The sequence below is a fragment of the Chrysemys picta genome, chromosome 15 (genome assembly GCF_011386835.1).
Source record: "Chrysemys picta bellii isolate R12L10 chromosome 15, ASM1138683v2, whole genome shotgun sequence".
In the NCBI taxonomy this organism is placed as follows: domain Eukaryota; kingdom Metazoa; phylum Chordata; order Testudines; family Emydidae; genus Chrysemys; species Chrysemys picta.
In genome coordinates, this window is record NC_088805.1 from 16,154,278 (window position 1) to 16,167,117 (window position 12,840).

Consider the following 12,840-nt stretch of genomic DNA (forward strand, 5'->3'; position numbering starts at 1 on the left):
TCTACACTACGAAATTAGGTCGAATTTATAGAAGCCGGTTTAATAGAAATCGGTTGTATACAGCTGATTGTGTGTGTCCCCACATAAAATGTTCTAAGTGCTCTAGTCGGCGGACCGCGTCCACAGTACCGAGGCTAGCGTCTACTTCCGGAGCATTGCACTATGGGTAGCTATCCCACAGTTCCCGCAGTCTCCGCCGCCCATTGGAATTCTGGGTTGAAATCCCAATGCCTGAATGATGCAAAACAGTGTCGCGGGGGGTTCTGGGTACATGTCGTCAGGGCCCTCCGTCAGAGCACCGGCAGACAAATAGATTCACGCCTTTTTACCTGGGTTACCTGTGCAGACAACATACCACGGCAAGCATGGAGCCTGCTCAGATCAGCTCACTGTCACCATGTGTCATCTGGGTGCCGGCAGACGTGGTACTGCATTGCTATGCAGCAGCAGCTAACTTCCTTTTGGCGGTAGACGGTGCAGCATGACTGGCAGCCGTAGGGCTGCACTGCACCAGCCCCTTGCCTTTTGGTAGAAGATGGTATATTAAGATTGGTATCCGTCATCATCGTACTGCAGTGGCTGTCAATCATGGGCACCTGGGCAGACATGCAACTGTCTCGATGATGATGATGGCGATCAGTCGTAGTATGCTATTTCCTGCCAATCGCCAGTATTTTCTGCTAAGCACCCAGAAGAGGCCGAGGACGATCTGGGTGCTGGCAGACGTGGGGCTGCATTGCTACACAGCAGCAGCCCCTTGCCTTTTGGCAGAAGATGGTATATGACGACTGGTATCCGTCGTCGTCGTACTGCAGTGGCTATCAGTCATGCTGCACCGTCGGCTGGCAGCTTAAGATGTAAAATATAGATTTCTTCTGTATTCATTTGCTTCCCCTCCCTCCGTGAAATCAACGGCCTGCTAAACCCAGGGTTTTGAGTTCAATCTTTGGGGGGGGGGGGCATTCTGTGTGACAGTTATTTGTGTTTCTCCCTGATGCACAGCCACCTTTCTTGATTTTAATTCCCTGTACCTGTACGCCATGTCGTCACTCGGCCCTCCCTCCCTCCTTCCCCTGGTCCGTCAGATACTAGTTTTGTGCCTTTTTTCAGACCAGGCGCCATAGCTAGCACTGGGATCATGGAGCCTGCTCAGATCACCGCGGCAATTATGAGCACTATGAACACCACGCGCATTGTCCTGGAGTATATGCAGAGCCAGGATATGCCAAAGTGAAACCCGGACCAGCCGAGGAGGCGATTGCAGCGCGGCGACGAGAGTGATGAGGAAATTGACATGGACATAGACCTCTCACAAGGCACAGGCCCCAGCAATGTGGAAATCATGGTGTTACTGGGGCAGGTTCATGCCGTGGAACGCCGATTCTGGGCACGGGAAACAAGTACAGACTGGTGGGACCGCATCGTGCTGAAGGTGTGGGATGATTCCCAGTGGCTGTGAAACTTTCGCATGCATAAGGGCACTTTCATGGAACTTTGACTTGCTTTCTCCTGCCCTGAAGTGCCAGAATACCAGGATGAGAGCAGCCCTCACAGTTGAGAAGCGAGTGGCAATAGCCCTGTGGAAGCTTGCAACGCCAGACAGCTACCGGTCAGTCGGGAATCAATTTGGAGTGGGCAAATCTACTGTGGGGGCTGCTGTGATCCAAGTTGCCAGGGCAATGAAAGACCTGGTGATATCAAGGGTAGTGACTCTGGGAAACGTGCAGGCCATAGTGGATGGCTTTGCTGCAATGGGATTCCCGAACTGTGGTGGGGCCATAGACGGAACCCATATCCCTATCTTGGCACCGGAGTACCAAGCCACCGAGTACATAAACCGCAAGGGGTACTTTTCAGTGCTGCTGCAAGCCCTGGTGGATCACAAGGGACGTTTCACCAACATCAACGTGGGATGGCCGGGAAAGGTACATGATGCTCGCGTCTTCAGGCACTCTGCTCTGTTTCGAAAGCTGGAGGAAGGGACTTTCTTCCTGGACCAGAAAGTAACCGTTGGGGATGTTGAAATGCCTATCGTGATCCTTGGGGACCCAGCCTACCCCTTAATGCCATGGCTCATGAAGCCATACACAGGCAGCCTGGACAGGAGTCCGAACCTGTTCAACTACAGGCTGAGCAAGTGCCGAATGGTGGTGGAATGTGCATTTGGACGTTTAAAAGCACGCTGGCGCAGCTTACTGACTCGCTCAGACCTCAGCGAAAAGAATATCCCCATTGTTATTGCTGCTTGCTGTGCGCTCCACAATATCTGTGAGTAAGGGGGAGACATTTATGGCGGGGTGGAAGGTTGAGGCAAATCGCCTGGCCGCTGATTACGCGCAGCCAGACACTAGGGTGGTTAGAGGAGCACAGCAGTGCGCATCAGAGAAGCTTTGAAAACTAGTTTTGTGACTGGGCAGGCTACAGTGTGAAACTTCTGTTTGTTTCTCCTTGATGAACCCTCCGCCCCACCCACCCGGTTCTCTCTACTTCCCTATAAACCATCATTCCCCCTTCCCCTCCCCTCCCCCCTTCGAGCACCGCTTGCAGAAGCAATAAAGTCATTGTTACTTCACATTCATGCATTCTTTATTAATTCATCACACAACTAGGGGGATAATTGCCAAGGTAGCCCAGGATGGGTGGGGGAGGAGGGAAGGAAAAGGACACACTGCAGTTTAAAACTTTAACTCTTACTGAAGGCCAGCCTTCTGATGCTCGGGCAATCATCTGGGGTGGAGTGACTGGGTGGCCGGAGGCCCCCCCACCGTGTTCTTGGGCGTCTGGGTGAGGAGGCTATGGAACTTGGGGAGGAGGGCTGTTGGTTACACAGGGGCTGAAGCAGCGGTCTCTGCTCCTGCTGCCTTTCCTGCAGCTCAACCATACGCTGGAGCATATCAGTTTGATGCTCCAGCAGCCAGAGCATCGACGACTCTTGCCTTCTGTCTGCAAGCTAACACCACTATCATCTTCAGCCCGCCACTTGCTCTGTTCATCCCGCGATTCAGCCCGCCACCTCTCCTCTCGTTTATATTGTGCTTTTCTGAAGTCGGACGTTGACTGCCTCCACGCATTCTGCTGTGCTCTTTCAGCGTGGGAGGACATCTGGAGCTCCGTGAACATATCGTCCCGCGTCCTCCATTTTCTCTTTCTAATCTTCACTAGCCTCTGTGAAGGAGAAACATTTACAGCTGGTGGAGGAGAAGGGAGAGGTGGTTAAAAAAGACATTTTAGAGAACAATGGGTACACTCTTTCACGTTAAATTTTGCTGTTAACATTACACAGCACATGTGCTTTCGTTACAAGGTCGCATTTTTCCTCTTATAGTGAGGGCCTGCTGGTTTCGTGTGAGAGATCACTCACGCAGTGCCAGGCAACATATTTTGGCTTGCAGGCAGCCATGGTAAGCCACAGTCTTTTGGCTTTTTTAACCTTCTTAACATGTGGGAATGGTTTCAAACAGCAGCGCCCTCATTTCCCATATCAAGCATGAATTGGGTTGGCCATTTAAAATGGGTTTGCAATGTAAAAGGAGGGGCTGTGGTTTCCGGGTTAACATGCAGCACAAACCCAACTAACCCCCCTCCCCCCCCCACACCCAATTCTCTGGGATGATCACTTCACCCCTCCCCCCACCGCGTGGCTAACAGCGGGGAACATTTCTGTTCAGCAGAGCAGGAACAGGCACCTCTGAATGTCCCCTTAATAAAATCGCCCCATTTCAACCAGGTGACCGTGAATGATATCACTCTCCTGACGATAACAAAGAGCAATGGATGTTGTCTGCATGCCAGCAAACACTGGGACCATACGCTACAATGCTTTGTTATGCAATGATTCAAGACTACGTGCTACTGGCCTGGCGTGGTAAAGTGTCCTGCCATGGCGGCTGGGATAAGGCAGCCCTCCCCAGAAACCTTTTGCAAAGGCTTTGGGAGTACATGAAGGAGAGCTTTCTGGAGATGTCCCTGGAGGATTTCCGCTCCATCCCCATACACGTTAACAGACTTTTCCAGTAGCTGTACTGGCCGCGATTGCCAGGACAAATTAATCATTATTCATTAAACACGCTTGCTTTTAAACCATGTGTAATATTTACAAAGGTACACTCACCAGAGGTCCCCGTGTGCCCTCAGGGTCTTGGGTGAGTTCGGGGGTTACTGGTTCCAGGTCCAGGGTAACAAACATATCCTGGCTGTTGGGGAAACCGGTTTCTCCGCTTCCTTGCTGCTGTGAGCTATCTACATTACCTCCATCCTCTTCTTCCTTGTACCCCGAACCCTCTTCCCTGTGTGTTTCTCCAGTGACTGAGTCATAGCACACGGTTGGGGTAGTGGTGGCTGCACCCCCTAGAATGGCACGCAGCTCCGCGTAGAAGCGGCAAGTTTGCGGCTCTGCACCGGACCTTCCATTTGCTTCTCTGGCTTTGTGGTAGGCTTGCCGTAGCTCCTTAATTTTCACGCGGCACTGCTGTGCGTCCCTGTTATGGCCTCTGTCCTTCATGGCCTTGGAGACCTTTTCTAATATTTTGCCATTTCTTTTACTGCTACGGAGTTCAGCTAGCACTGACTCATCTCCCCATATGGCGAGCAGATCCCGTACCTCCCGTTCGGTCCATGCTGGAGCTCTTTTGCGATCCTGGGCCTCTATCACGGTTACCTGCGCTGATGAGCTCTGTGTGGTCACCTGTGCTCTCCACGCTGGGCAAACAGGAAATGAAATTCAAACGTTCGCAGGGCTTTTCCTGTCTACCTGGTCAGTGCATCTGAGTTGAGAGTGCTGTCCAGGCCTGAGGTAAGTGCCCCACTGTCCTGAACAGCTTACAATCTAAATAGACAAGACTGTCGGAGGGTGGGATAGGGAGAAAACCCATGAGTAAGTGACTAAAAATATCCATCAATTAAAACTGGAATAAGACCAATATTGTGTGCTTGAGGCCTTTAGAATTAAAAACTGCTTAAAAAGGAGTAGTTACTTTCACGCTTGTTCAATCCTGTCAGATAGGGAGGGCAGTCCAAGACTGTAGACTCCCAAGAACCTCATTCCGTGGAGGTTTTAGAAGACATTAGTGTCTGCCTAGCGTTAACCAGAGGGGCACCAAATCAGGCACAGTGGGCAGGTACAATGCTCATTTGCCAACAGAATGGTTGAGCAATTGGGTTTTACTCAGACAAGGGTTGGCACACACACAAATCTTCTACACTCCCAGTTTTTTGTTATATAAATCAAGCAGAGACTAATTCAGTCTTGGCACAACAGGAGCTCCCCCAAGACCCTTGCTAGAGCCCGGCAAAGACCTGACCACACCCATCACAACAACTTTGTGTGAATGGAACATTACATTTAAACTTTGTACCCAGCCCATAAGTATTACCATAGCTTAACTTCTCTCTCTGAATAATACCTCAGGCAAGGACTGTGTATAGCCCAGAAAGGGGAAAACCATTTCCAATTTTTTAAGATTCCGTGATCCTGCTTATCTTCAACCTTTCCCAAAACTGCTAAATCCCTGAGAGACGCCTTCTCCAAGGTTGCCTCCTGATGATAAAGTACCTTCTTCCAATCAGGGAACAGAAACAGTACCAGGTAGCCTATGTGACCAATCATAACTAGCAGCGACTGAACAGTCACACAATGAACAGGAGCAATTCGTAGAGTAAAATAACTCACAAAACAGCTGCCAAATAAAAATGTGACCAAGTGACCATCTGCTCATGGATGCTGATCACAGGGAGAGAAAACATGCATGTGCACCAAAAAGCAGCTAGCATTGGCTGCCTTATGCTTGGCTGCTGGGAATGCTCTAGGCCAAGAACTGAGCATCAGCACGTTCCACCCCCTATGTCCGATAGGTACCCCCGGGAGGTGATGTGTATGTCATGTTAGCTAGCTTCAGCATAAGCCAAGGAAATACTTTTAATCTCAGTCTAAACACACAGTTCCAGCTAAACAGGTTTCCAATAATGGTTTGGCTGGATACTGAGGATGCCATAGAAAGTGACATGTTCTGAACACCTTCCAGGCCAGGTTTTACTCTGTCAGAAGCCCAGTACTGACCAGACCTAGGTTTGGAATATTTGACAGACAAACTGTTTGCGAAAAATGCATTTAAACTCAGGCCGGGTCTACAATACAGACTTTAATTGATGCAAGTTACATGGGCAAACAGCTGCTAAAGTTTATATATCACTTGTGCATTGGCATACTTGGCTGTTTGCATTGACACCATGCGTATTCACCAGGAGTGCTTTTCTCAATGCAAAGTGTGGTGCACCATAGATAGGTATCCCACTGTGCCATGTGCTGCTATCTAGCATGAAGCCTTTTCTCAATGTGTTCTGGGGTAGAAATCACTCTCCCAGGAATCTCTGGGAGCTAGGGGGTCAAGTTCCCAGCATGCAACTTTCACCATCCCAGAACATCATTCATATCCCATAATCTTTTTGCCTTTTTTTTTTTAAATCTCACAAACCTGTGCAGCACTTTTGGCACTAGCCCACCTTGCTACAGAATACATAAATGGCTTACTTTCTAAGAGTATGCAAGTGTTGGTGGATCACACTTCACCAATATCCAACGTGGCTGGTCTGGGAAGGCGAATGACACTTGCATCTGTAAGAACACAGGACTGTTCATAAAGCTGCAGACAAGGGCATTCTTTCCCAACTGAAATGCCCATAGTTACTCTGGGGGACCCAGACTCCCTCTTGCTCACGAAGTCGTATACCAGCCACCTTGACAGCACCAAGGAGAGATTCAGTTACTGGCTCAGCAGGTGCCAAATAACTGCTGAATGCGCTGTTGGCAGATTGATGGGATGCTGGCAGTGAGGAAAAATACCAATGGTTAGAGCTGCCTGTTGTGGTGGACACTATTTGAGAGGAAAAGCTGCCACCAGGGTGGAGGGTCAAGGTGGAGCGGCTCTTACTTTGAACAGCTAGACACAAGGGCCGTTACAAGAGCTCAGCATGGAGTTATGCAGTTGAGGGAGGTTTTGAAAAAGTCCTTCAATGGTCAGCCACAGTAATGTTCGGTGCTGGACTGTTCTCTGTGCTTGGAGAATTGGTGCTGCTAGGAACTATGTAGTACTTGCTGTACATTTATAAATGTGTATTTCCCTCAAGCTAGGAGTTATGCGGTGCTTGCTGTACACTTACAAGTGCTGTGTGCATTGAGTACTGCTGTGCATTCTGCAATATTTCTTGTCAACTCAGATAATGGTATTCTTCAAAAATAGACATTTATTGACTTGCAAAACCAGTGCAGAAAAACAATGTGCAAAAAACAGCAGGCAATAAAATACAAACTTTAAACTTAACAGAATGGGACTTTGACATTGGAAAGGCAGCAAACATTTCTGCCCATTTCAGTGCACAAATGTAGTCTGTTGTGGCTACACATACACTGACCTGTAAGAACCAAGGTTGGTGTACATGCAGCTGTGGTTTTCCTTGCTGTCACCCAATGTGGAGTAGGAAGACTAAGGATGCAGCCTGTGATGCCACAGGGGGGGCATGTAGGGAGCTGCTACCATGGAGTTCTCCAAGGATGGCAAAGGGCAAGAGTCTGGAATCTTTGGATCTGTAGGTCAACCAGCATCTACAGCAGTTGGGTTTGCTGCCTGAGAAAACCCATTATGTGCTGGTTCATCTCCCTCTCTTTTTCCTGATGGGATTCCTGGGCCTGTCTCCTGTCTGTTCTTTCCTTCTCCATGCCATCTGCTGTGTTGATCTCCAGGCCATTTGTTTGCAGTCCAGTGCAGCATTAGCTTGCAGGATCTCCCTGAATATGTCCTCCCTATTCCTTGTTCTCCTCCTAGTCAGGGCCAGGAGTTCTGTGAGCAAGGGAGGGGCGCCTCTCAAGGCTGCAACAGCAGCAGCTGCTGATAAAAACAGACAGATGTGTCATAGTATTTACAGTCCCAATGGAAAGGGAAAAAGAGTTTCAAAACTCCCTTAACCTTGTTCCCATAAACACTTACTATGAAATGCTTATTGATACTTCAGCTTTGGAGCCCAGCCACAAGGAGAGCAGCCCACCAGGGGCAAGGAAGGAATTTCAGTTGCATGAAACAAAATTCTGGTCCCTGTTCCATGGCTACATGTGCAGGGCAACAGCACTGGATAGTGGCACTATTTTCTAAGGCAGCGGCGGTTTTAGCTGATGTCTTGCCCAGGAGGATAACAAAGGCATAGAACACTCAGCTGCCTTTGGCTGCCCAAGGCCGCCTAGGTCCATATGCCTCTAACCTGTTTACTGCAGAGTATCTCTCGGATACAAGGGACTTCCCTATGTACATAAACAAGCTCCATGTGGCTCCCCCTGCCAGCCCCCACATCTAACCCAACAGGGGAAATGAAGAGCAGGTGCCAGCTCTAACTCGTCTGGTAGGAGCAGAACAATGAAAAGCAGATACATTTGTCTTGTTAACCAGGGGATGGGCCAGGTGCCATCTTGAAATTTCAACAATTTAAAGAAAAATGCCTGCTTACCGGAGGTCCCTTCCCCTCCACAGGCTCGTCCATGCTCGCCTGCTGGGACTCGCTAGATGGGGGTGAAGTCTCAAACAGGTCCTGGCTTGTGGCATTGTTGGAGTCTCATCTCCCTGCTCTTCCTCTTCACAGTAGGGATCTGTGGCTCTGGCTCCTCATGGTGGTCTGTAGGGTCTCCGCCAACTATGGCATGCAGCTCGTTGTAAAAGCAGCAGGTGTGTGGCTCAGCGCCAGATCGATTGTTGGCCTCCCTGGCCTTGTGATATGCCTGGCCAAGTTCCTTCGCTTTCATATGGTGTTGCTGCTGGTCCCTATTATGCCCTTTTGCTGCATCCCCTGTGCAATCTTTTCATAGGTTTCTATGGCAAGGCGACTTATGTCAACCTAACTTTTAGGGTTGCCAACTCTGACTGAAGCTATTCCAGGAGATTCCTCCTTCCTCCCCTCCCCCAAACATGACAATGTAATTTTCTTAAAATATCCTATTAAAATCTCCCAGATTGCTTTCAATAGTCACTGGGAGATGAACGCCAATTCCGGGAGACTCCAGGCCAATTCTGGAGGGTTGGCAACCCTGCTAACTTTGCAGTGTAGATCGGGCCCTAGTTCTGCTAGTGTTCTATCCCCAATGAAGACAAGAGCCTAAAAAGTGTAGCCAATAACACTGTTAAACACAAGACAACAGAAAATACCACTCCAGAAGATCCTCCACATCTTCATAATCTTTGGCCCTGCGCAGCATGATACTTGGTGAAGAGAAGTTATTGCTGCTAAGACACAGGCACTTCTGAAAATTTTACCCATAAGTCACATGGACAGACGGCCGGGGGGGGGGGGGGGGGGGGGGAAGAGAACTTTGCAATTTGGGATGAATATTTTGAACAGAAACTAAAGCAATCACCAACAAACTGGTGTAGAATAAATACTTACTAGGACTCAAATTCGTCCTTTATAGAGATGAATTATAAAGACTGACAAGTATGAAGTGACCTGAAATATTTTTCCATTTACATGAATATTTCTAAAACCATCCAAGGGACTGGAGAGAGTTTGTTGCCTCCTAAAGGGGGATCTTTAACTAAAAGGTTGAACAAGATTATAGTGGAAACCCTGAGGATACGTTAAAGCGGTTTTGCTGTGTTTGGGCATACCTTCTAAAAAACATTATTCTTAGGATTTTCCAGCAAGTTAATATTTTCCTTGCTGCACCAACTTTCCTCCCCCCACCCCCCCACCCTTATTAAAAGGACAAATTAAAGTAGTATACTGAACAGAGAAATGGCGGTGGAGAGGTTAAGTAATTTGGCCGAGGTCCCAAAGAAGAGCATTATCTAGAACCCACATCACCGAACTCGCTGTCCTTTTGTAACAAATCCAACATAGTAGACAGGCAGTTAAGTAAATTACGTATCTGCATAGCTGGGACTAGTGCACTGATCTTTCAGCTCCCCCAAAACAAACAAAAAATACAATGACCTCTACCACTTGGGCTAAAGCTGCTCCCCCATAGCTTATAATAATAAGGCCCCTCTTCTGAGGGCCAGCCACTAGAAAATAATATTATAGACAGTACATTACACACAGATCTATATGGTGGGCCATGCAAAATGTAACAGTTAAGGTGCCTATCACTGTAGTATCTAAATGCAAATATCATAACACTTTAGAGAGACCAGACAAAAGCTCCCTGCCCTGAGCTGCTTACAATGTGTGTTCCAGAGAATCCTACACGTGGAAGATAATCATGGTGGTGATTCATTGAAAGAATGAGTTAGGTTTGAGACTGGAGGTAGCCACCTGGACTAACTTAAGTGCTGTAGTTAGAGCTTCTCCATGCCATTCTCTTCCACTCCCTCCCCCACCCCTCCACCCCAAAAAAAGGGTGGGGGGGAGAAGAGTCCACAAGTCAATGGGAAAACTATGAATTAACAATGCCAATGTCAGGAGTAGGATACCAAAAGCACTATCGTGGGCTCTCTCACACAAAATAAATTCTACAAGAGCACCTCTTCTCCCCCCCCCCCAAAAAAAGAACGGTTACTTACCTTCTGTAACTGTTGTTCTTCGAGATGTGTTGTTCACGTTCATTACACATTAGGTGTACGCGCGCCGCGTGCACGGATGTCGGAAACTTTTTCCCTTAGCGGCTCCCGTCGGGCCGGCAGGGCCCCCTCCTTCCCGCCAGAGCGGCGCCCCGCTCCAGGGTATATATATCCCTGCCGACCCGACCCCTCCGGTTCCTTCTTGCCGGAGACTCCGACAGAGGGGAAGGAGGGTGGGAAGTGTAATGGACGTGAACAACACATCTCGAAGAACAACAGTTACAGAAGGTAAGTAACCGTTCTTTCTTCGAGTGATTGTTCACATCCATTACACATTAGGTGATTCCCAAGCTTACCATTGGAGGTGGGTAGGAGTCAAGGTACAACTGATTGTAGCACAGCCCGCCCGACCATTGCGTCCTCTCTGGCCTGATGATGGATCGCGTAGTGGGCTGTGAACGTACGTACGGACGACCAGGTGGCCGCCTTACAGATCTCCTGGATAGGGACCTGCGCCAAGAAGGCCGTTGAGGACGCTTGGGCCCTAGTCGAGTGGGCCCGGATCTCCGGGGCTGGCACATTGGCGAGCTCATAACAGGTGCGTATACAATGCACAATCCATGCTGACAAGCGCTGTGTCGAGATAGGCAAGCCTTTCATACGTTCCGCAATAGCAATGAACAGCTGAGGTTCTGCGGAACGACCTGGTCCGCTCCAGGTAGAATGCCAACGCCCTTCGAACATCCAGGGTATGTAGGCTGCGGTGGTGAGGGTCCGTATGGGGTTTTGGAAAGAATACCGGTAGGCAAATGTCCTGCCCCATGTGAAACTGCGATACCACTTTTGGAAGGAATTTGGGGTGCGGCCTCAGTTGCACCTTATCCTTATGGAACACTGTATAGGGTGGTTCCGAAGTGAGGGCCCTCAATTCCGATACCCTTCTGGCCGACGTGATGGCCACGAGAAACGCCACCTTCCACGAGAGGTGCGTGAGGGAGCAAGAGGCTAGGGGCTCAAAGGGGGGGACCCATGAGTCTTGTTAGGACTAGGTTCAGATTCCACGCCGGGACAGGCGGGCGCGAGTAGGGAAACACCCTGTCCAGCCCCTTGAGGAATCGGGTCACTGTGGGGTTGGAGAACACTGACACTCCCAACTCTCCTGGATGGAAAGCCGAAATAGCGGCTAAATGCACTCTAATCGAGGCGGGCGCAAGGCCTTGATTCTTGAGGTGCAGTAGGTAGTCCAAGATTAATGGAACTGAGGCTTGTAAAGGCCGTATGCGTAGAGGCTCGCACCAGTGGGAGAACCTTTTCCATTTTGCCAGGTAGGTCGCTCTTGTAGAGGGCTTTCTACTATTAAGGAGGATTTGTTGAACCCGGTGAGAGCACCTGTGTTCTGCATCGTTCAGCCAGAGAGATACCATGCCGTGAGATGTAGCGAAGACAGGTTCGGGTGGAGTAGGCGACCTTTGTCTTGTGTGACTAGGTCGCGATGGAGGGGGAGGGTGATTGGATCGGCTATGGACAGTTCCAGCAGGGACGTGAACCAATGCTGGCGTGGCCAGGCCGGGGCGATAAGTATGATCGTCGCCCTGTCCCTGCGGGTCTTGAGGAGAACCTTGTGTATGAGTGGGAACGGAGGGAAGGCATATCTCAGGCTCCCTCCCCATGGGATCGTGAAGGCATCTGCTAATGATCCCCGGCTGAGGTTCTGGAATGAGCAGAACTGAGGGCATTGGCTGTTGTCCCTGGTGGCGAATAGATCCACCCGGGGAAAGCCCCACCTCCGGAAGATCGAATGCAGGACGTCTCGCCTCAACGTCCATTCGTGCATTCGGTAGGATCGGCTGAGGCGGTCTGCTAAGCCGTTTTGAATCCCCGGAAGATACGTCGCGATGAGGTGTATCGCATGGGCTATACAGAAGTCCCATAATTGGAGTGCCTCGCCACAGAGGGGAGAAGACCAGGACCCGCCCTGCTTGTTTATATAGAACATGGCGGTAGTGTTGTCCGTCAGGACTGCCACGCTGTGACCTTGTATGGTGGCGCGGAAGGTCTGACAGGCGAGGCGAACCGCTCTTAGTTCCTTCAGATTGATGTGAAGCAGCTTGTCTTCTCTGGACCACAGCCCTTGGGTCCGCAGTTCCCCCAGGTGCGCTCCCCAACCCAGGTCTGATGCATCTGTTACCAACATCAGAGTGGGCTGTGGGGCAGCGAAGGGGATCCCTTCGCATACCTGTTGGTGATCAAGCCACCAGCGGAGCAAGCTCAGCACCTGGTTTGGGATCGTTACTACTTGATCCAATGG

General features: G+C 49.8%; 1 protein-coding gene across 1 annotated transcript in view; it reads right to left on the reverse strand.

Annotated features, from left to right (window-relative positions):
• The window catches only part of HIC2 (HIC ZBTB transcriptional repressor 2), a 114,086-nt gene that overhangs the window by 40,501 nt on the left and 60,745 nt on the right, over positions 1–12,840 (reverse strand). The gene's annotated exons all lie outside the window — the stretch shown is intronic.